This window comes from Sycon ciliatum, chromosome 10, assembly GCF_964019385.1.
Source record: "Sycon ciliatum chromosome 10, ocSycCili1.1, whole genome shotgun sequence".
NCBI classification, from domain to species: domain Eukaryota; kingdom Metazoa; phylum Porifera; class Calcarea; order Leucosolenida; family Sycettidae; genus Sycon; species Sycon ciliatum.
Window position 1 is genome coordinate 22025031 of NC_088652.1, and position 24212 is coordinate 22049242.

The window sequence follows — 24212 nt, forward strand, 5'->3', positions numbered from 1 at the left end:
TGTTTCAAATTTATCAAAGGTTCGCCGTCTACTTCAGTATTGCTACTAGCCTTTGTGACGCTGTCTTCAGAGCCTGAGCCTGACACTTCTGCTTTTCTCTTCATTTTTCTTCCCGTCTCTTACCAATTTTCCCATCCCATGTATTTCGTCACTCAAGGTAACCCCTCCACAGGCGAACAGCCTTTGGAGAATTCTTTAAAACGTATAAATACAATACCAAAATGCTGAAATGTGTACCTAAGGTTTCGCCTTCCTATGATAGACATTCTCATAAGGGACGCGTTATCACTTCAAAAAACTGTAGAGAAGTTGTTATTCGATATGTTGCACTATACTCGACGTCGTAAAAGATCTTCAGCGGTATACTTATATTCATATTTTGTGACTTTTATTTGTGATAGCCGATATGTAAGAAGAACCGCTCAGCACCTGAACGCACGCGTCAAACAACCTCCTCGCTATCATAATATATTATTATTGGGCAGTGATCCCGTTTGACTTTGAGGTGGAAACGGGGGAGACATAAAAATACTAAAAAAATTAATATTTAGTACAGTTATTGAAAGGATTGGGACTCTGGGAGAACTTCAAATTCAAAGGATCAGTCGGGGATCCCATACTAGCCGTAACTCAGTGGTTAGAGCATTGCTCATGTCAAGCAAGGTCCCGGGTTCGAGTCCTGGTGGGTCTGGCGTTTTTCCTCTTTTCAGGCAGTTCACTTCCCCGGTTGTGCTGCGCTGATGAGTAGGGTCCACAAAGCCCAAAGGACGACACAGTTCTGTCCACGCGGTATGTCTACAGCCTACAACTTTGTAGCCTGTAGGCTGTACAGGGCTAGGGTAGGCACGGACTTCACGCGCACACGCGAGGCGTGAACAAGACATGGAACGAAACGTGCACGGACAGCGAACAAACGAAGACCTCGGCGCGGGGTAACCCTGGTAATTATTTTGCAGGCGCAAATTTGAGCTGCGAAACTAATACTTCGCCAAGTCACGTAGAGTGACAGTGAGTTGGCCTGACTCGCTAGAATCTTACTTGCAAGACTAGAAGACTGTAAGACTGCTCCTGTTTTGTCGGTAGTTGCGCCTGGTGCAGTGGTGGATCGTTGGTTTCAGATGTATGTGCGTGTAGCTGAGTAAGAAACGAAAAAGGCCTTTTCAGAGAAACCTTTTCAAAGAGGACTTTTGTTTTTCCGATTTTTACTATGCCGTCTCACGTCTGCGTTCTGTGGCAAAGGAGATATTGCGGCCTCTAGCTCTGTGGTTAGACTTGAAATTTCAACACTCTTGAAGCAGAAATACAACAGTCCGTGTTGGATTTTGGTTGAGTCACAAGATTTTAGTGCGGGTTGACCCAGGTGCTTCCGGTGACGAACTGCTGTGGAGACAAGACGACGGCAACGCGACAGAGCACGGTAGGTTATAATTTTTGATGGCCGAGAACTTCTAAAATATTATTGTAGATGACAGAGAGTATTTTGGAGGTTTGAACACCGTAAGAAAACACTTATTTTCCGTTCGGCCTTCTCCATTTTTTACCCAAATCCTTGAACTGTGTTTGGTCTGCGTTTATGTACGGAAGGTGTATGCCTTTGCCTGCAAATACTCTGTCCCCGGGGAAATTTGCGGAAAAAATCGCAAAAAACGCGGCATCATATGGCATAATTTGCGGTGAATTTGCGGTAAATATGCGGTGAATATTATTGATATCATCTCGCAGCGGCAAGTTTGCAGTTGATATGAGGCAATTTTCAGTGAGTATGTAGTGAAATCAATCAGTTACAAGTCTCTGGTGTAAGCGCTCGTCATATTTGAGTACAAAGCCGCCACCGGATGAGACGTTGCTGACCGAACAGTGCACTGTGTGTACGTGTTGTGCAACAGAAAAGTCCAAAAAAACGCGGGGAAAACGCGGTCTTTTAAAAAATTGCAAAAAAAGGCGGAAAAAAACGCAGCCAGGGAATCGCAATTTTCCCCGGGGACAGAGTACTGGAACATTAGTCCATTCAGAGAAGGTTGAGCGCTGGCTCTGGAGAGCTCCCGTGTTTGGTGATTTTGTGGTACACTGTGCAGTGGTGCGCGATTCGAAACTTGAAAAAGGGTCCAAAAAGGCACCTCAACTGGGGTTCGAACCGCAAATGTACTGTTATGCAAGTGGAGTGAACGGCCTGGATTTTCATGGTTTTTACCCAATTCAGTGCTTTGGGGGCAAAACCTGGCCGAAATCCTATTCTTGTTTTGGCTTGCTTTTTGGAGAAATAGACTTCAAAAACACAATTGGAAGAGCATTCCATGGGGGATTGCCAAAAAAAGGAGACGAAAACTCAAAATTTGACCCGTTTATGGCCAAAAGCTAGGATATCAACCTTTTCTGAATGGACTGTAGTACAGTAGTAGCTTGCGAAAGCGCTCATTGGCATCGTTTATGCAATGGTGCAGTGTTATGCACTGGTGCTGTGTGCATGCATCTGGCAATTCTCCTCTCTCAGTAGCTGTCAGGATTCCACAGTCTGGTTGAGAACAGTAAGTCAACTGTGACGTTGATCTGATCCATACCAGGGGCGTCGGAAGGTATTTTAGTGAACCATTTGGAAAGAACGTTCAGAGTCATTTCGAGTAATTATTTCTTTTTAACTAGGAGGTACACACTGTTATAACAGGCAGCACCTAGTGCAGACGCATGTGAACAGAGTGCCCAGTACACTCATACACTGTACAGTAAACCATCTGACTAAGGACCATCCTTGGGTCGGAGAAAGCGGTCTTTAGTGGCAGGTGGTCGGTAGTAAGAGGTTTGCACTGCACAACCATAATACCATAATACTATATGAATGTGATACCGTCCGTGCGTGGTGAAGTGGTCTGTAGTACCAGGTTGGTCACTAGTCACAGTGGTCTTTACTTACAAGTTTTACTGTACTAACAAGAGAATCTCCAGGTAGATTTGAAAATACTAGTACTCTTTGTTCTAACGTATAATCATGTGCAGGGTGCCGTCAAATATTCACGACTCCCTGATGCACAGTAGCCGTACTTGAACGTGCCCGTCTCTGAACTTATTGCCAGAGTTGTGCCAGGTACACGTGTACCCGGTTGGTTTGAAATCCAAATGCAGACACCGTGTACTTGAATTCAGTATGTATGTACAGTAGGTATCGGTTATAGCGGGGGTGTTTGAAAAACGACATTTGATTCTTATTGCCGATATTTCTTACACACGATAAATCACGTGTGACATACAGGTATCATAATTATAATTATGCACGCACGTTTGGCATGTGGACACGTACAATCATGTAGGTCTACACATGATACACACGGATCAGACTCACGGTCGTGCTAGGCGACTGCGGAGCAGCAGATACGAGAGAAGTCGGAAGAAAGAGTCCGACTGGACAGAAAAAGTGATTCTCCGATGCTCAGTTTGACATACATGTAACTCTCTTTTTGTGTTGAATATTATTGTATTGAGTATGCACAGAGCACAGATGTTATTACTACAGGCGATACACTTTGCACTAATCTGGCATATTTTGCTACACAAAATCCATTCTTAGGGCCGATATATTCTACTATGCGATAATACTGCTTGTAAGAATAAATATACACATAAAATATGTGTTATGATTATGAAAAAATGAGTGTTCATTCTTGTAGGCAGTATATTCTTGTATACGACCTCACTATAACCGATACGCACTGTACGTGTTGATCTGCATTGCTCTTGTCCATCAATATTACATAATATGTTAATCATGTAAACCTCTGGTTAGAATCATTTACAGTAAGAACCACAAAATTGTCCTAAATCATATCCAACAATCACGTACGTTGACAACCAACATTGTTGCGATTTGACCCTTTTTTAGGGTCACTTTTCAAAGTGGACGAAACAAAGTCGGCCGATCGAAGCAGTAAAATAATTATCCTTTCCACTTCACCGTCATGACACTGGAATACATGTAGGTACGAAACGAAACAACTACAAATCCACAAGGAAACTGTACACCCACCGCAGCGCTGACTTCGGTCCGAAATTTTAAATTAATCAATTACATTCAAATTTACGAGGAGCACGCAAAAATCAGCTACCGACGTACCGCAGAGCAGCATCCATTCCAGCAAAAAATCCCTAAATGCAAGTGAGACTGCATGCCAAAGTACTTGCGTACACGCAGTAAAATAATCAATTTCAGCCTTTCTGTCCCATACAGCGACTAACTTTGACAAGCTACGGAAAATACATCAAAGAATCAAACAACGTATATTTTCTTCAACTGTTTTCCAGCAGAAGACCTCTCATTGCGCTTGGCCCAGGCGAAAAATCACAACTCGGTGGAGAACTAAAATTACAACTCCCCGATTTCCTCAATAGCTGGCCAGGACATATTTTTCTGCCGAATGAGTCTGTTGCTTGAGGGTTTGTGGATACGAAACAAGCTCTTATTTATTTTTTTCTTAGTTATTTACTTACGCGTTTCAAGCTTCAAGGGATTTTTGATCGTTGTCTACTAATGAGGTTTGTCTTGTAACTGATGTCATACTATCGAGGGTAGACCTGTATTGCTTTGCAAAGGCTTCAGACTTGATGAAATAATGGAGAAAATGGATTTTTTTCTTGCGGCTTATGTTCTTTGTTTGTGTCCAGTCTTCATACAAGGATAGAAGGTGTGATGTCATCTTCATACAAAGATATAAAGTGTGATGTCATCTTCATAAAAGGAAAGAAGGTTTGATGTCATCTTCATGCACTCTATGCCCGAGTCTGGTCCTTCGGGATATGTGCAGATGTGTACCTGGTGCGGGAAGAACCTATGGTGAGTGACTTGTCAACTGGTAGAGTTGTAACACAAGATAATTAATCAAAAATTGTGTTTACCCGAGTGAAGTTCACGTCTGAAAAATGCGCTCCGTTAGGCCGTGGTCACACCGAGCAAAATTTCCACCATTCACCCCACTCAGATCGGAATTTGTTCGCGGTTTCCATGGAAATCGCGGAACGGCAGACACTTCCCGCTGGCGGAATTCAGCCAGCAAATGGTGGGCTGAATTCCGCCAGGACGCTTTTTTTCTTGAGTTATTGCATTGTTTGAGGGTGGGATTATCAGTAGGAATTTCGTTGCCGTCTCTGATATTTGGTTTTGACCAAGCCAAGCAGGCGAGCAGAGCAGGATAGACTATTTGTTTGCTTGATTATTTCCTTCAGCCTTCCGTTCAATCTGTGTTTTTCGATCAAGTTTGCAGGAGCCCGTACGCTTGCTTGGTCATTTCCTTCAGCCTTCCGTTCAATCCTGAGCATGGACTCGGTGACCAAAGCGAAGGCAATTGCCAAACGTTGTTTGCGTATCAAATTCATCGCAGCAAACAAGTCAAACAACCAGAAAATAACCTGACGGAGAGTTGTGCATGCTTGCAAAATATGAGAGGTTGTGCATGGCCAACGAAGGAAATCACTGGTAGCTAGTTTATCTTTCCGGCCCAAAACCAATCCACCAGTCAGCGCATGTTGGTGTGACCGTGCAGGGAGCATGGAGATCGCCACTTCAGTCAGCGATTCAGCTGTCCACGTTTCAGCCCGTTTTGGTGTGACCGCGGCCTTGTTCTGTGCTGTAGCATTCCGGCTGTTTCACTGCCATTATCAATCTAGTTAACCCTCTAGGATCCACAACTATTTCAAGGACTGCACTGCATACACGAGCCCAGTTACTTATCTGGTCGTAACTTTGGTGTCCTTTGGCCGATTTTCGTGACCTTGTGCTATCTGGAAAGCTCTTGGCAAGAGGGACACAGCGATAGCCAGCAACCCATCATTGAATCCACAGAACCAGTGCCACAGCGCGATTCGGCGCTCCAAAGGCAGCATTGCGAGCGCCCAACTCAAATTCTTTGCAATTTCACCAAAAGGTATCGCAGATCGCTCATATAATTATGTTTTACATGTGAGCTGAGAAACATGCCTTTGCGATGACGTGAACTATCTGTGGCCGCGAGTCTGGGAAAACCTCCAAAAACGAGATCTAAATGCACGCACCCGAGTTGACTCTGCTCAGCGAATTTAGTTCGAGTCTCATAACTCCGCTCTCCGACCTCGTATCGCCTTCGGGTTTTTTCGAGCCGATAGATAAGACAATTCGAATATCGATACACCTTTCGATTGTCCGATTTGGTTACGGGAGGGCCGAGTTCCGCCAGTTAGCACTTTGAACAGCATGTACTGTACACTGGTACGGATATATCCGTACAACGGGCGTCAAAGGGTTAACATGTGTCGCATGCTGGATTTGTAGCTCGCACACTTCAGACGGAGCCCCACGATATTGTGTGCAATAATACCGAATCTGCATCCTCCTGTGGAAAGGAGAAAGGTATCTTCGTGGATGTATTTCTTCCTGCCTACATCCGGGAACTAACGTGGCTGCTAGCACAGCAAGGGAGCTCCTTGTCTTCGCAGGATAGTGGTGGTACGGATGGTATCATCCGGACGACTTCGAATATATCTGTGGTTCACGTCCTTCCTCTCTGAGTCATCTTATCGCAATGAACTCTATCCGACATGAATGGGTCGACCGAGTTCTGTTCGTGACTGTGACCAAGAGGCGGTGATTTTATACGAGTCGCTCTCATAGCAAGCTTGCGTGTGGTGTGGCACAGCGTATTCTTCCATCTTGTTGAGAGTTGGCGGGAGGATAGTCATGGTAGATCCTACAAAAACACATCAGATGTTTTCCTGCTTTCCCGAATCCATCTTTGCAGAATACACAATGTGTTGGCATTCTACAAACAAACTAAACAGAAACTGATGCCTCATCTAAGTTACGGCGACGTTTAGCGCAACAGAAAAGAAGAAGATGAAAAACGATTATAGTCTGGATTTGACACCGAATATCTTGCAGTCGGTGTTGAAAGTGGCATACTTTGTCAGTTGTTGACCTTAGCATGGTACAGAATTACAGTGTATACTATGGGTTAAAGCAAAAGTACATAACCCCACCCCAAAGTGTGCAACAGATGATCCAGCTCTGCATAGGGTCTTGGTCGAGTGTAGTCAGATCTCCTGATGTGATGCGTACACTTCACACTAGCGCAAGGCCGGTCTCGAGGCAGGGCACAGTTGTTTGTGATCCGAGAGTACCGGCGACTCCCCACGTTCCCCTCAGATGTGTACGGTATTATGACGCAAAGATCCGAGTACACTCGACCAAGACCCTACTCACAGCTAGATCAGGCGTTGCACACTCTGGGGGGGGGGGGGAAGGGGCGGGTATGTGCTCTTGGTGTATGGGGGGGGGGGGGGAGGATGTGTGTGGTTTGGAAGTCCGGTGAAACATAACAATTTCAGAGTCCATAGAGTTCGGGGTGCGGAGTCTAATGCTGTAGGTCCCAAATGTCTTCAACAAAGCATTCTACAGATACTTCGATTTGAGAACTAAGTTTCGAGGGGGGGGGCATGATGTCATGCGGCAGCGACACACCCTCTGCAACCTCATAGTGTGCACCTAGGTCAAATTAAATGCGCGAAAGCAATAGTGTCAATGCAATTTCAAAAGATTTGTAGACTGATAGTAGGTGGTGCAAGCGACGCCGAAAACAGACCTCCATGTGAGAGTGAGAATGCAGCCATGGCTGACCTGCGTGAGTTCGGTCTGGATCTGAGGACGTTGGGTACTCTGCTGAAGAAATGGCCGTGCTGGCTGGTCAAGAGTGAGAATAAAGCATGCAGACTGTGCTTATTGTGATGCTCAATGAAATCCGATCGCATGGCTAAAGTCTTCCCCTGCACCAGTTCACCTCACAGTGTTTGCAGGTCTAGGGCTGCACAGCGCCCTGCGTGGAATTCACTTTCAAAAACAGATTTCGTTGAGGAGCACTGTAGGTTGTATTGAGATCTGAATGGTAAAATTAATTTGAATACGGTTGGAAGTTAGCCATCCGTGACAGTGTGTATGAGATCTGAGTGGCAAACTAGTGTTTATGCCTCTGCTTTGCCACTGCATGCAAGGCACCACAATATTATGAATGGTTTGAAACAAATCTGTAACTCCAGAAAATAGTCGAGAAAGGGCTCGTTCTGCACAATGCAATGAATAATTGACAAGTTCCGAGCTACGTAAAGTGGAGTAACTTTACAAAATGGGAGGAAAAATTCGTGAATTCGAGAGCTTGCATTCGACTTACGTAAAGTTTGTATATGTAGAGTTTATATATGGGGCTCAATTAAAGGAGAAAATTACCGCAGTTGTGGCGAAAGAAATCCAAACCACGTGCCGAAAGCAGCGCCAGGGCACATGCGGCCACTGCGGATAAGTTTTATGAACGTGCATGATGTCATTGAAGTGGAAAGGCAGTGCTAACTTTGACTCGTGGGTCGGATTTCTTCGGCCACGACTGTAGAAACGTACGGAAGGAAAGTAGCAGCTACAACATTTGTAGGCTACCAGTAGTGTTCGCAAAGCCACCGTTTGAAACAACTCGTAGATCTACATGACCACATTTACCCCCTAAAACAAAACATTTGACCGTCGTTTCCGGAGTTGAGTAAAACTATTACCAGATTCTCGAATGCATGCTCGAGCTTTTGTTTACTACACTCATTCCAATTCCGTGATGGGTACCGACGGCATTCCATGCCCATTCTGGAATAACCGAACAAATGTAACCTCAGATATCCTTTCCTGAAATGGGAACAAAAGTTGAAGTTGGTTTTATTATTATTTTCCCATGGGGGGGGGGGGCGTTCATGAAGGGTAGGGTTGGATTGAGCCCGACTTAAACCTTTAGCATCATGTAAATGCTCCAGTCAACCTGTGGTTATGGAGGGTTGAAACTTACCCTGGAGAGAATTCTCCTGTATGCACAACCTAACACTTTACAGATCAACTTTAATGTGTACAGGGAATTGTGCACTCTGAAACTAGTATGCTGAAATGGATGAGCGGATCATATTCAAATCCAACTCCTCTATTCTATTGTATTGTATTATTTTACTTGGGCATATCCCAACAGATCAATGTGCTGGACTACCGCAGCAAACCAGTGAAGGTGTTTCCGAAGCCTCTGCGTCATGCATATCCAACCGCCATTTCAATCTCCTTGCTGATATGAAGCTCATATATTGGTGCCTCAGCTGTGTACGAAAGAATGGGACGTACAATGCTGCACCTGTCATGCACAAGATCCAAATACCGTAAAGTCACGGATAAAAGCCGGGTTTGCATACAAGCACATCGCGGATAGAAGCCTGAAAATCAAACGGGTCAAATGCATATAAGCCTGTCGCGCGTAGAAGCCTGGCTTCTATGCAAGCGCGGATCGGGTAGGTCAAGAGTGCATGTGCTATGTACAGTGCATAGTAAAACTGCCGCCATACCGGTAGTCGTACATCTACGCGTGTCGCGCGTAGAAGCCTGGCTTCTATGCAAGCCCGGATCGGCCGATGTGCATACAAGCCTGGCAAAAATATCAGTGGTGCATATAAGCATGGTTTGCATACAAGCCTGGTTTGCATTGAAGCCTGATGCAGACAGCGGCTTATGTGCTTATAAGCCCGGCTTTTATCCGCGACTTTACGGTAGTATGTACAACTGTTGTGTCATGATCTGGTTGCACAGTTTCAAGGGTTCTGTCCTTTGGATGCTATTAATTGAGCTCTCGAACAATGTTCATGACTGCTTATATAACTGTGTTTTGGGCTTTGTGCATACATATGGGTGTTGTGTACTTTGCAGAAGCGAACACGAGCATGATAGCAATATCGTGAAGTACAGGAGCAAGTAACTGCTTACGTGCATTTCCACACAAGAACAGGTTGGAGCAACATCAATTGGGGAGTGCAGTAACAGCGCACGTGTGAGCAGAGATGACAACTCCGGAGCAAAGGACGGACCAGTCCCCACACCAGTGGCTCGGACCACGCTAGATCGGATTAGATGGACTGCAGCTGGCGTTCTCACCCGGCATGGCGATACTGATATCACACGGTGATTTCAAGATGTGCATGATACCGTCAACTAGTAAACTGGAGAGTACACGTATGGATTTCCCTGGCAGGAGCTATGTGTGCATCACTTTAGCCCTGCTGTTGTCTGAACTCCTGTCGCAAATGGACAGCGAGCAACTGCGTCCTGCATAGCATCACTGGTGTTCAAGAGAAGGCACCCTCACTGCTTTATGTCTCACAAGATGCTCATTGACCATTGCCTTCTCAACATGAAAAGCGGTAAGACAAAAAGGTGCATTGCAGAATTCAATGGAGTGTATTTGGTCTGTCTCGAGGGAAAGATTCAGAGTAGCTGGGATTTGGATAGAGAGTAACAATTTCTGCAGGAATAGTACTCAGTGTGCTAGGCACAGTGCCGGGTAACACAGCACCAGGAGGTGCCGTTACAGACAGCCCCTGCTTCTCTGTGCTCATCTTCAGCTGCGTGAAGTTTGCAACAGGCATGAAACTCTGATCAGCAGCCTAATGACAAGTGGGCTTCGTCCGGCATGCGTACTTTATTATAGGGGTGAAAGGGGTGATCCGGGTACCCGGGTACCCGTCTGTTTAGCTGCTGGTCCGTTAGCAAACGAGCACCCGTTAGTCGTATACGACGGTATTGTACGGTATTATTAGCTGGTTTGTAGTCGTACAGTTCGCTGGACAATTTGATTGGGTTGTTGGTGGTTCGATCCTGCTACATATGACAATTTTGACTGTGTTGCATGTAGTGTAGTAAGTGTGCATGCTGTGCTTGTCGCGATGTAGTGTACTTGCTGTGAATTGCATGACTGCATATCCTCCTGGCATGAAATGTGGAAACCTATTGTATAGTAACTGTTACTATTGGCTGCTACAGGGTACCCGATAATCCGCCCAGGTACCCGTTTGTAACCTTAAAGGGTAACCGTCTCACCCCTATAATTTACCCAGGACGAATTGTTTGCGGCATACAACACACCATTACAAAACCCAGCTTCATTTTGCGGGTATCATCTCTGCTTGTTTATCACGTTTAACTACGACAGAGGGTTTTACGTCATCACATCACTAAATGTTTTCCTCACATTGTCAGTACATATGTGTATACATATGGGTCTGTGCCAGGTCAACAGAAACTTCATGTAATTATGTGCTCAAGTTGTAATCGTACTTCGGAAGTACATGACAATAGTGCTTGGCTCTGGCCCCACGCTTTGCCCATCTGCTTCCCTAGAGCAAGGGCATATTGCCACGATCATACTCCTATTTTTTAAAATTTTATATTTACAGTTGTGTGTGTGTGCGTCTGCAATTTGTATTATTTCATTACTACTTCATTCTCTTCTGCCAATATTTTCATCGTTGAGTGTTCCTGAGTGGAGAAAAAATGATGTACGCATGTCTGGGTAAGTATACTGAGTTGACGGCTACTGTGGTGCATTGTGCGAGAATACGATGTTAGTTGTGTGAGTGGGTTGTATGTGTTCAAAGGCCAATAATTACATGTTAATAGATTGGAAGCTATGGTGGACAGATTGTGAATAGTGCCAAGACCCTTGTAGTCCTCAGACCGCTCTACATTGTGGCCGCTTGGCTCTAGTTGTGTGCTGATTGTATTGCAGCTGGTGCAGTTGTGGGCAGTGGCACCACTGGTCACTTCTGTGATGTCTGCCTTTCCTGCATTTTCCTGTACAGTTGATGTGTGCGCTGGCGGCGGTGCCACTACGGTATGCTGTTGTGATGCCTGTCTTGCACTGTCCCTTGTAAGGAGTGTGCAGTTGATGTGAGTGCCGGTACTGCCACTACAGTCAGACTTCGCTTATCCGCACACATCCATTTTCTACAAAAAATACGGATAGTCGAGGGAACCGGATAATCGAACACACGTACTGTATGTATGCATGACGTATGCTGTAAATCGGCTACCCAGCGATTTTCTTCCGGGTGTCGAGGGATCCGGATAAACGAGGTCTGACTGTACTACACTACGATGCCTGTCTTGCATTGTCCTGTAGGGAGTGCAGTTGATGCGAGTGCTACTAGTGCCACTACTGCATTGGACTGCTGTGATGCCTGTCTTGCATTGTCCTGTAGGGAGTGCAGTTGATGTGAGTGCTACTAGTGCCACTACTGCATTGGACTGCTGTGATGCCTGTCTTGCATTGTCCTGTAGGGAGTGCAGTTGATGTGAGTGCTACTAGTGCCACTACTGCATTGGACTGCTGTGATGCCTGTCTGTATTATTATTCTTGCATTGTGCATTGCACTGCAAAATGCCATAACTGTGGATGTCCGAGGTTCACCCCTATGCTGTCCCTCCAGGAAATCGCGATTCCACGGATGCAACAAATTTCGCGACTTTGGCCCAAACCCGCGATTTTCAGCAAAATCCGCGTTTTTTGTTGTTTTCTGCACTATATGTCACATTTTGATGCACTTTTCACGCAGTTCTTTCCATGATCCTGTAGGTTATTTGCACAGTACGACTCCCGAGTAGATATACGATGCAACAAATTTCGTGATATTCTGCAAATAATTCCGCGAATTCCTGGCAAGTTCTATATCATTCCGCACTTTTCGTCGCATTTTTTGTTACTTTCTGCCGCAATTTCTTGCGCAAGTTTTCGAGAGTTTTTTCCGCAAATTCCCGCAGGGACAGCCTATGCCGTATCACACCACTTTGCTGCTGTTCTGTCACCCCTATGCCGTACCACACCACTTTGCTGCTGTTCTGAGTTTCTTGGGTTCAGTGAGCGGCGTGTATGACAGCTGCTACTGTGTCCAAAATCCGCTTTGGCTCTGGCCGGACCACTTTTTTATTTATTTTTAGCGCAATGCCAAAAGTGCCCAGAATGCAGAATTTTGCACCCTAGTTTCCAAAAAAAAAACCGGGGAGACCCTCCCCCCACCCCCGACCATATGGCGGTGCTACTCACCTGGTCCAGTGGCTGGGCATGCCTCTGTTACGTTGCTGTAATTCTGCAAGATCAGCTAAGGCTAAATTGCCATAGTTCCTTTCCAGTACGTATAGCCCCCAGATTTGCCAGATCACTGTCGCTGTGAAGCCTTCAGGGCTGCGTGAGTGTTTACAGATGGATCACCAAACAAAATTCTGCACTCGACTTCTGATCACAAAGAATTTTGTAAGGGAAAGAAATTGCAATACAGCTGGGAGCCGGAGCAGCGTGCTGATGAACTGGTCCTGTTGCACAGCTGAAATCTGATACATGACATTATCACCAGGTACAAATTACAAAGCAGGTCAGTGACAGGCCTTAAGCAAAAGGTGAAGAATCTCTCCCTTCGCTTCACACATTGCAAGGTAGAGAGTACGTGTGAGTTCTCTGCTGATTGACTCATTGGTATGGTAAAGCTATTTGAGTAAAGTTCACCTAGGGATGGCCATCATTAGAGAATGAGCCAATAATTGCTTTCTCCTATTGAATATTTGAGGCACGTAATTCTTGCTGTGTTCTTGGTCTGCAAGAAAAAAGCAGCAACAGCACCAACAACAAAACCGAAAAAAACACATTTACGAACTGCACAGGAAAGCGCTAAAACACTTGCTACATTCTAGACATGCATTTCACCTGGCTATCAACACTAGAGGAATGAATTTGTTCTGGGCTAACAGCGATGATAGTGACCATGGTTGATATGCCAAAATAGCGCTAACTACATTCTGGAGAGTCGCACAGGCAGTCAGAGCTCGTAGTGTTCTATGGCCTTTGTCGGAGGAAGTCGAATAAGGTTGAGATAAAGTGTCCACGCTTCTCTCTGTGATCCAACGACATATTCAAATGCCCATGTTGATAAAAAAAATTGATACCAAATACTATACTATGCATACGCAGTGCATGCAAACACATGCATTTAGCATGCAGCACTGTACGAATAATAAAATCCGAATGAAAGGTTGAAATTTGGGTTTTTCCAAAACAATTTCCGTCCGAAAATTCCTGCTATACAGTATTATAGGCTACACTAGCACCATTGATTAGACAAGTGTTAAACTAGCCAGAAGGAGTTCATTGGTCACCAGGTATGTATACTGCAGAAACTAAGTACCGTAGAATCCCGCGGATAATCCCATGGGCTTTTCTGTTTCACAAGGATATTTCCGTGGGCTTATACAAGAACATGGGCTTTTACGCAGGCATGGGTTTATACACTGCCACCGAAAGTATGCATCGAGTAGTACCAAGGAAGTGAGAAGTACATTGCTGAAAGCCACTGTGGAAACAAAAACAACCGATGATTGTGTTGAAATGTACAAAAAACCTAACATATACTACAGTCCGTTTCAAAAAGATTTACAACCCTGGCGATCGCCCGCGGAGTTTGGCGTCTTACCGTATGAGCACTCGAGCGCTGCCTGGAAAAACTCACTGTGAACTCGAAGAAATATTTCGCGCGAAAGCAGGAAAAATGACAACTCACTCACGTTGACACAGTCATGGACGTACGTCTGGTTTACAACAAACGAGTTCTTCCTCGTATCGATAATGGAGTCAGAGAGGACATGTCGAAACGAAAGTGTTGACGAGCGGCATGTGTCCCAATCCGTTTTGTGACCAAAATAGTTTCTTTGAGCTGCGATGCAATTTACTCACCGTGTGACGAAAACGACATCGACACGGACTCATTCCCAAGGCCATGACTTAGCAAAGCTATCCGTGTGACTTCGACGACATTTTGAGAAAAACAGACGCTTGTGAACGCTGATATAGAAGACGGCGTTGACTGCTAAATTCAAATAAATTGGCGATCTTGAAATACTAAAAATAAATCTCAAAAAGCTACAGCGCGATGACTTCCATATTCACTCACACCATAGCAGTGTTGTGGGTGTGTTCACATGGCGTGAGCCTGTCAAGTGTCAGTCAGTTCGGCAGGAAGCGCGACCTCCAACAACAAGTCGTTTGGTGCAGCCATCTTCTTTGTCTTGAACCAGCTTGATCACCAAAACAATGAAAAAAAGTTTGACTTGAGGATAGGTTGGGATTTGAACTCACAACTTCATGGTCAGCAGACAGCATTCATAACCACAAGGCCAAAAAGGAAAGGATAAATCGTGGGTTTTGATAAAAAATCGATACTGGCTTCCTGGGCAAATTGTAAACCATGGGAAAAGGCCGGAAACCTGGCCGAAATTCTAACTCCTTAACGGTTGGTCCAATTGTTCCGAAACCTTCACAGAACAATTTGCCGTGTCCTAACAAGCCATTCTATGTACTTTGTTGTCCAAATTTCCCTTATCTTCATACTTTTTAAGACCCAAACTTGATTGTAAATCTTTTTGAAACAGACTATACGTACATGGCACGACCAAGAGTCCATAATCTATGAACTCTAGTCCATAATTTACGGACTCTTGGTACCACTTAGGCCCATGGGCTTGTACGATGAAGCTTTGTGATGTTCGAACTTTCCCTGGGCTGAGGTGCGAATATGGGCTTCTGATATGTCATAAGACAGTAGGCACGGCGATGACCAATCGCATTGCACCTAGCAGGGCCTAAATGAGGCGAACAAACCATGCTATAAGAAGTAGAACTGCATAGTGATGTGGAGCGTTCTTTGATTTTCCCATCAAAGCCCGCCCAGGTGGGCTTTGATTTTACGATCAAAGCCCGCTCCACTAGGGCTTTGGATCACTGATCAAGCTCCCTCTTTTTTTACTCGACTCGGGCTCGAGAAGGTTGAGAGTCGTGCTTTTAAGTGCGATAGGAAGATCAAAGTGCGTGTGAATGTCAGAAATCCAATCAAAACAGTCGTGTTCATGTTCTATCAGCCAATCACAGCCCTTCGCGACGTATTTACAAGTTCGATATGAGTTTCAAGCTTGGGTGCATGGCGTGGGTGCATTTCAGTAATGGAATCAAAACACTCGTACTCGTGTTCGATCAGCCTACATCACAGCCCTTCGCGCGGCAGGCTGTGATTAGGCGATCTCATACTCGTATTCTTGCTTGATTCCATACTTATATGCGGGTGGGGTTATCCGCGGGATTCTACGGTATATAAATCTTGACAGCAACACAGGTGACAGGTACACAAAACTAGCTGGCAAACAGACCTTGTTCCTTCCTTTCTCCTGGGAACTCTGCCAGAAATCGTCATGTGTCTCTTCTGATATGGCCGGTATGACATAGGTAGGACACGTCAGTGATTTCCGTCACTTCATCCACTTCATTCTTCCATAGTAAGCGGAAATTTCAGAATCCCATTCAGAGTACTGCATGTCATATCGGGGCACATACTCCTACACACACAGACACGCACTAATACGAGCACGCACGCACACACACAAAAACACACATGCACATACACAAACAGATATACACACACACATGTACACACGCATGTATACACACAGCACAAATATATAATGACGAACATGCACACATATACATATACGCGGTAGGACAAGTCCTCTCTGCACACAAAGGACGCCAAGCCCTAAACGACAGAGCCTTCCTACAAGCAAGGTGGACAAAATCGGCAATATATTTTCGCTCCAACCTTACTTGTACACATATTATACACAGACATACATGCTGTGCTCACCTCACTAGAACCCTATATTGAATAGTGCCCTCTATAGAATAGTGCCCCCCTCCCCCATCCCCTGTTGAAACCAAGTAAATGTACAAGTTTGGTGTTGTTCTGCTTATGTTCTTTTCCATGCCATTGCACTGGTGGTTTCAGAATAAAACTCGCAGTCCTTATTGGCGTTTCTGTCGAGTCTTGATATCGGGCTGTATATTTCCTCCTAGCCCAGACCTTTACTATATTCATGTACTACATATAGTTGATGCACAGTTGAGTCACCCTGCATACATTGGTATGTGTGCTTGGTGAAATTCTAGGCTGGTTGTTCTTAGGTGCTCTGTTCTTGAGCGCCCGGCAGTAATGTATGCATTTCAAAAAGCCTAACATCAGCACCGACGGCTTATTGAACTGCCAAACAGCTGACAGTCCCCAGCCTCCCCAACCTACGGGTGGAGTCGAAATGTATGACCGCACTTTCGGGCTCACGACATCGCAATATGTGGATGAGGAAAATGTGCAGTAAAGATATCAACGGTTTCGCCCCCCCCCCCCCCACACACACACACGCACAAGCACACACCCATGTTGACATGAATGCACCCAAGAAATCCCACAAACCTACACTAGGCTACAGACACATCACTGCAGCCACATACACATGTGCACATACATGTGCACACACGCACACGCATACACAGACACCCACACACATGTACACACACACAAACACACAATGTACCGTGTACATGCCGGTCGCAAAAGAAACACGTAGATCTGCAAATGCTCTGGATGCGCACCCACAGATTTTCTCTTATAGCAACGATAGCAGATCTGAATCTGAATGGAACATCTCAAGACTAGTTCCAGATAACAGCCTAATCCACACAACTGGCGAAGTCATGTGAATCAACCCACCAATGCACACCTGGTGTACATGACATGGAGCACATCAGGATAAGGCTGCCAAGACACATCTATGCACACCCTACACTTGCTGGGGTTACAAGTATAGACAGCATGCTGCTTTGATATACGCAGCCACTACATGCATGGGTACCTTCATGTGAAATTTGCAGTGCTGCCCACCTCCCGTATTTTTCCGCAATTTTCCGAAATCACTCCTTCGTCCGCAGGACGGAATTTGAGCAAAATGGTATGGAAAATTGAAGAGGATCGATCAGCTACAGATATGTATGTAGAAGCATGGCAAGCGCAAGCTGAGCGATGAATATCCCTATAATATTTATTACAACATCTCAAGACTCGGTGGAAACACCGGCCAATCTTAAGAGAGTGGGTGATTGCCAACCACGGCGATAAATAAAAGTAAGGGGAGGGAAAAGAAGGAGTAGCAAAATGAACAGCAACAACAACTCCGTAAAGAAAGATAATGTCAAGTAAAAACAGTGAAAAACACAGAGACGCAAAGCACATGTGGATAATGAGCTATTTATGTCGTAGTAAATAAGGGGCGGCACGGATCTTAAACAGGCGGAGTGAGGTCAGATCCTTAACTTCTCTGGGTAGAGTGAGCCAAACAGAATAAGCAATAAAGAGAGGGGAGCACAAAAGAGTGGATGAGTTACACTTAGGGAGTAAGAGCTAGTTTCTAGTTCTTAGAGAAGAGAACCAATTAAAACACATGAGATGAGGTGGGCACAACTCAAGCTTAATAGAATGGACAAGAGAAGCCAGGTGTGCACTGCATGCCATGCTTCGGCTACATGTAGCACAGAATATCATGTCGTGGTACAAGTCCAACATGTTTTCGACTAGCAAACTAAGCCACGGACAAGCATGTGCGTGTCCAAAAGCACAACACAAGCAATGCACACGGCAGGACATTGGTAGTATGGAAAAACACTGCAAAATACAGAACATCAGAAGTCACAGTAGTATGCAAAAAGACCCAGTTGGTTGGCAGCACTGAATTGGGGTTACTTTTCCAACTGGCATAGGCAGCTGAGTACTGGGAACCCAGGGCTAACAGATATACCAACAACCTCAGCCATGAAAGCCATAGTAACGACACACTGGATCTTGGAGCCGAAACTGATCCAACTTCCAAATGCTATGGCAAGAAGGTAGCCAACAGGTTGGACACACACACACACACACACACACACACACACACACACCTGTCCTGTCCTGTAGAGCCACTGCCACAGGGGTCACGTGAGCCCAAGAGGGGCATCAGAGAGGAACATGGAGCACTCAGCCTGATGATGCCGGAGATGCCAGAGGAAATGGAGCCGGCGAGAACACGCGCATACATGAGCGAACGAAATACGCTGCTGGGCAGCCAGGCGAGGATCAGTCCTCGAGCACCGGTGACGACTGCGGCCTTGCGCAGTCCGAAAGCAGCGAGCATGCACATCACAGTGCGCAGCACAGCAGGCATCCTGTGCAGAGGCTCAACAGGGCTCGGGAGGCTGAGGAGCTGAACAGCTGTGAGCAGCTAGACCACCCTTGCTGCGAAACCAACTCCCGCACTCCTTTGCACAGTGACAAGCCCCTTGCTGCTCAGCAATAGGCTTGCCCCGCTCAATCATACATTTGTGGCGAGCAAGATCTCCAGGCCGCGAGAATGACTGATTGCAATCCGTACATACCACTGGGCCAGGCTGAGGCGCATTCTCCGCAGGCTCGGCATACATAGCCCGCCAGTCAGCATGGGACTAACAGGCGATAGGATACCAGTCTTTGGTGAGGCCACGGACTCTTAGATCGGACACAACGCAATCCTTCCAGTGCTTGCGAGGGCCATGTGCACACACCCAAACACGTCTGCACACGCATGCACCTACACACTCACCTCCCCCCCCCCCACACACACACGCACAAAACACTCAGCACAAGCACCCCCCCCCACACGCGCATACACAGACAAGTATTGAACAGAAGAATTCAACTGTGATTTACTTGCTGTCTTGCATCAAAAGAGTAGAGCACACCATATTCTTTGCTTCATTCCTTCCGCAGCCGCCGAGCATCTGCAGTTTGGTGATGAAAAGATGATGAGAACAGTGATCTTGTAAGATATGATTCAGCAGTATGTCACAGTTGTGTAGTATTAGCCAGTACAGTCAGACCTCGCATAACCGCACACATCCGTTTACACAGAAATATCCGGGTAGACGATTGAACCGGATAATCGAACACACATACTGTATGTATTCATGGAATATGCTGTAAATCGGTAACCAACGATTTTCCTCCAGATGGGGAGGGACCCGGATAAAAGAGGACCGGATTAGCGAGATCTGACTGTGCACCACTCAACTGTCAGGAGATCATGAACATCACTTGGTGTGAACATGTATTTGCCTATGCACATTAGTGAATCAGGGACGTAGCCGGTTCCCCTCTTAGGGGTTGCATGGCTGCAAATGTATAAGATGGCAGGTGCATGTTATCCATGGTCATGATGCATTATGTGCATGCTGAACATAGGTCGAAATTTTTAGGGGAGTGCACGTAAATCACGTTTGACTGTGAAAGCACTGCACAGAATGTCGTGATGCAGTGTCCATCCATTCGATTTGCTCGCGCGACACACTGCTCCATCTAACGCTCAAATTTTCCGCATTTTCATCAGGAAAATAGAAAAACTCATGCTCCAGACGCTGGAGCAGCATTTTTCACGTAGTGTGACCGAGGCCTTAGGTGGAGGGGTGGGGAATTGTCCTGTTGATAGTTGCCCAGAGAATGAGCTAACAAGAAAACATTTGTCTACTTCCTCTGTTTTAAGCAAAACTTCGTTGCGTTCTTTTGTGTTCGCGTCATAATCTTTATGTTGGCATTAGAAAAACATGTCAGTGGCTACCCTGTCATCCATGGTTCTGGCAGGCTTTTGAACCCCCAACGAACGTGGAGAACGTGGAGTCCTTTTCTAAAAAAATCAACGAAGCGTAACCGTTTCCTGACAGGATGTCACCAGAACACAAACCCAGGCGCATGACACAAAAGAGTGAAAAGAGAAACAATTTGAAAGACCGTGTGGCTTGCAGAAGTAACCAGAATCCGCCCAGCTACTGCTGTACCAGCACGATTGCGCGAGTCCGCACATAGCCAAAACCAATGCACGTGTGTTTGCAGCGCAGGAGAGAGCAAAAGGATTCGACATTCAGGTTGTCGTTCCGCCGGCGCAAATTCCCGATCCCAACGTCAACGACTTGGCATTCTTGCACTGCCTGCAAACAGATGTGTCACTTGTGGCAAAGGAAACCCGGAAGGAGCTTCTGCAGGCTGTGAAAGGGTACTGGCACGAATACCCCGCTGTCTAGATGTGGATCATTTGGTTGGGTCTGTATGGCTCCTTCCATGGCATTCTGGAGAGTGGCTGAGACAACAACTACCAGCATCACCGTGGGGGTCGTCAAGCTCACAGGTCAAGTGAAAAAAAACTTGGCGATTTGCACAATTAAATCGTGTCTCCATAACTTGTAAAGGCTGCGGTACAAAAGCTGGCAGTGCTGGAGGTGAAAGTCAGAGATGATGCAGACTCAATGTCATCAGGGAGTGAGTCGTCATCACATCCTGACGAAGAGACAAGCCGGGCTGCTTTGAAACGAGCTGTGTGCCTTGTGACACCTGTAAATAACTAACGTTATCTCTCAAAAGCTGCTTTGTTTTCCACTTTGCAAGGCGTGTTTGTGGCAATAGAATGCTTTGGACTAAACTGCAAAAATGCAACAAAGTTTTGCTTAGGTTGCGCTCACACGATGCGCAAAAAGACGGGTACAGGTAAGTGACCATGGTGATTAGGTCGAGTGCCACGAAAATCATAATCGCACCGAGAAAAATATAAACGCTTGCTCGGAACCTCCAGAGGGGTGGGGGGCAACGATAAAAGCATAATCACTGAGCGTTTGTGCATGATGTCTGATGAATACCATACTGTTTGACGGCTTTTTCTGCTCAAGTGCCAGTCAGTTTGTTGTTACTCAGTACTCAGATCGCAGACTAGTGGAGAACTCCGTGGATACGTAGCATCTGCCGAAGCAAATATCTCCTAAAAGCCTTGGACAGCCTGCCGAGCATCTTGGTACAGCAGTGAATTTTGCCACTGCTGCGCGAGCGAGATGAAATCACTGTGCAGCCAGAGCTGCATGCCCTGACTTCTCCTTCGCGAGAAGAACAAAACTAGCCGAGTCGATCCCTCCTTCACCTCGTCAGATACATGCACTGAGAACACAACTTCAAGACTGAAGTCTCAACACCCAAAAAACACCAGTGCAGCATATTGGTCATTCATCGTGCATGAGCATCTTCTCCACAACGAAGAAAAAACTCGGTGGCAATCCACATGATGAATTTTTCATTTCTCCGCGCGCCCGGGGAATTTCCCCACAAGAGAGTAGCGAAATAGGTTGTTTTACTCTCTCTCTCTCTCTCTGATACTTGCGTGCATCGTTATCGTAAGCATAAAAGTCTCGTGTGAGCGCGCTAGTACTTTTCTCGCTCACCGTGCAGCCTTTCTCGAAAGTGTTTGCCGTCGTGTGAGCGCAACCTTAGCGGAGGAAGTACATCGACCTACTTCACTTTCAAACATTTATCAAAAATAATAGTTCTCATCCTCACCTGCCATCCAGTTCGTTCGCAGGGAGATGTGCCTCTCAGTGTTCGCATTCCGCCAGCACAATGGTGACTAGACCCATGCCATCGTCGCGGTCGGTTTTTTGTTGAACCGTCCTTGGCCGGAACCTCCAAAGTACCTAGGGAATCATGTGTGTTTCCAAATGGCGAAATGTCGTGACGCACTTCCAGTCGATGCCGACGAAGGACTCGCCGGGTTGAATGCCGCTAGGAACGCCGCTGTCTTCGTCCAATGTATCGAATGCCACACCAGAGCGAGATAATGGCTTCCAAAGCAAGGAACATGCTGTTTACCCCTGTCGTCTTGCATGGACGGCAGGGGAAATAGGACTATGGTTACACAACTTACTTGTTGGGTCAACTACCTTTCGGCCTACTTTTATCTTCAGCAATACAACATTTCTACACAAAACTAGTAGTAAATCTACGACTTTTCCTTTGGTATCGACAGAAAATCTAGGAGCAACTCAGTTGCGTCCTGGGTAGATAGTCGGGTCCTCTATCTCGAGCACATCCAGAATATCCGTACAAGTAATTCATTCACCAAAGTATTTACCAGGGCAAGCGAGCTGTCCTTGTTCAAACTGTGAAAAAGGCTCAAGGGAGCACAAAGCCGATAGCCAACCAGAATGTGGATTCAGGCAAGAGAAAAATTCATGATTATTTTATGCACCTTCGAGTCATATCATCGCAGCATAATAGAGAGGTTGTGCATAACGAAAATTCGTAACTTAGACGTAGTCTGGGCACGAGTAACGAAAAAGGAAAGGAACTTTCGCGAGGAGGAACGCGAAACTTGAAGATCTTACGTTTTGAACTTTCGCTTCTTTCTCGCAAGCTTCTGTATACATGTACATGTAGCTGTGTTGATGCACGTGGTGTCAAGATTTTTTCGCCATGGCCTTTTCAAGTCGTTCTGCGAGTTCTTCCTACTCGGCATCCTGTGGAGCTGATGGATCTCTTTCCCGCTCTCACCAGCGATCCTCTGTCACCTGGACAGCGCTCGGCTAGTTCTGTCAGATCTGGTAGTCCTGTCAGTGCTCGCCCTGTGACAAATTATTCTGCTGAATCCCCGCAGCAGAATTCTGCCACTTCGGCGTCTTCGTCTTCTCCTGCGACGTCTCAGCGAAGGACATTAAAAATTTTGATCTCGCGATGGACCTCGCCCTTCTCAGGCAGCTTCGTTCTCACGACCAACCGTTTCGACGAGGGTCTCCAGCCATGGAGATCGTTGCCTGTGAGCTGGAAAACTTGAGCCCAACTCAGTTCGGTGGTGTGACGAAGAAAGCTAATCGCGACAGAGTGATGAAGCTGCTGGAGCTGTTTGCCAAAGGCGACGACTGGAAGAGATTGTTCACCACGCGCGCATACAGCGGAAAAAGTACTCGAAAGGGTCACTATGGTCACACTACGTTTTTCGTTGAGCACAACAGATTTTCTTTACGAATTTTCGTCACTACCAGACGGCTCAGATTCCGAAAGATCTTTACGAATTTTCGTTATGCACAACCTCTCTAATAACGACTGACTTCAGTGCTACCGTCGGCGCTATTCGACACATGCATGTGTGTGTACTTCATCGTCTTCAAGGTGCAGAGTACAAAAACTCATCCCAGGAAGGGGGTGCATACCGCCATACGCCTTGGCGCTGCTTTCGGCACGTCATTAGGATTTCTTTTTGGCGAACGTTTTACCACAGCTGAAGCGATGGGCTACCATGTAGATCTACCATGATGTGCCACGAGGCTCACGACACCCTGATCCGAACGTACATCATTTGTTAGATCTCACTACGGTAGTGTGACAATGGGCGCTTTCGATTACACGCATTTCGGTCAATTCTAGAATTAGTTATTGTTGATGCACAGTTCGATTACACAAAAAGTGACACATTCCGTCGTTAGAATTGATTTTATCCAATTCCGTCGAATCCATCAATTCTGAAGAGAAGGCGGAATTTCTCTAATTCTGGCGCCAGAATTGCACTGTCGGTGTGTTACCGGTTTGGACATGACTCAAGCGCGCGAAGAGCCTCCCTGGCCGGAGTGTGCGCGATGCTAGGTCCACGTGCGCGCGATCGATCGCTAGGGTGTACTTGA

At 46.1% G+C, this 24212-nt stretch overlaps 1 long non-coding RNA gene across 1 annotated transcript; it reads left to right on the forward strand.

Moving 5' to 3' along the window:
- Positions 1 to 1064: 1064 nt before the first annotated feature.
- Positions 1065 to 9137, forward strand: LOC135825971 (uncharacterized). Its single transcript, XR_010555182.1, has 3 exons — positions 1065 to 1417; positions 4651 to 4819; positions 9006 to 9137. It is a non-coding gene; the product is annotated as an uncharacterized LOC135825971 (long non-coding RNA).
- Positions 9138 to 24212: the final 15075 nt, after the last annotated feature.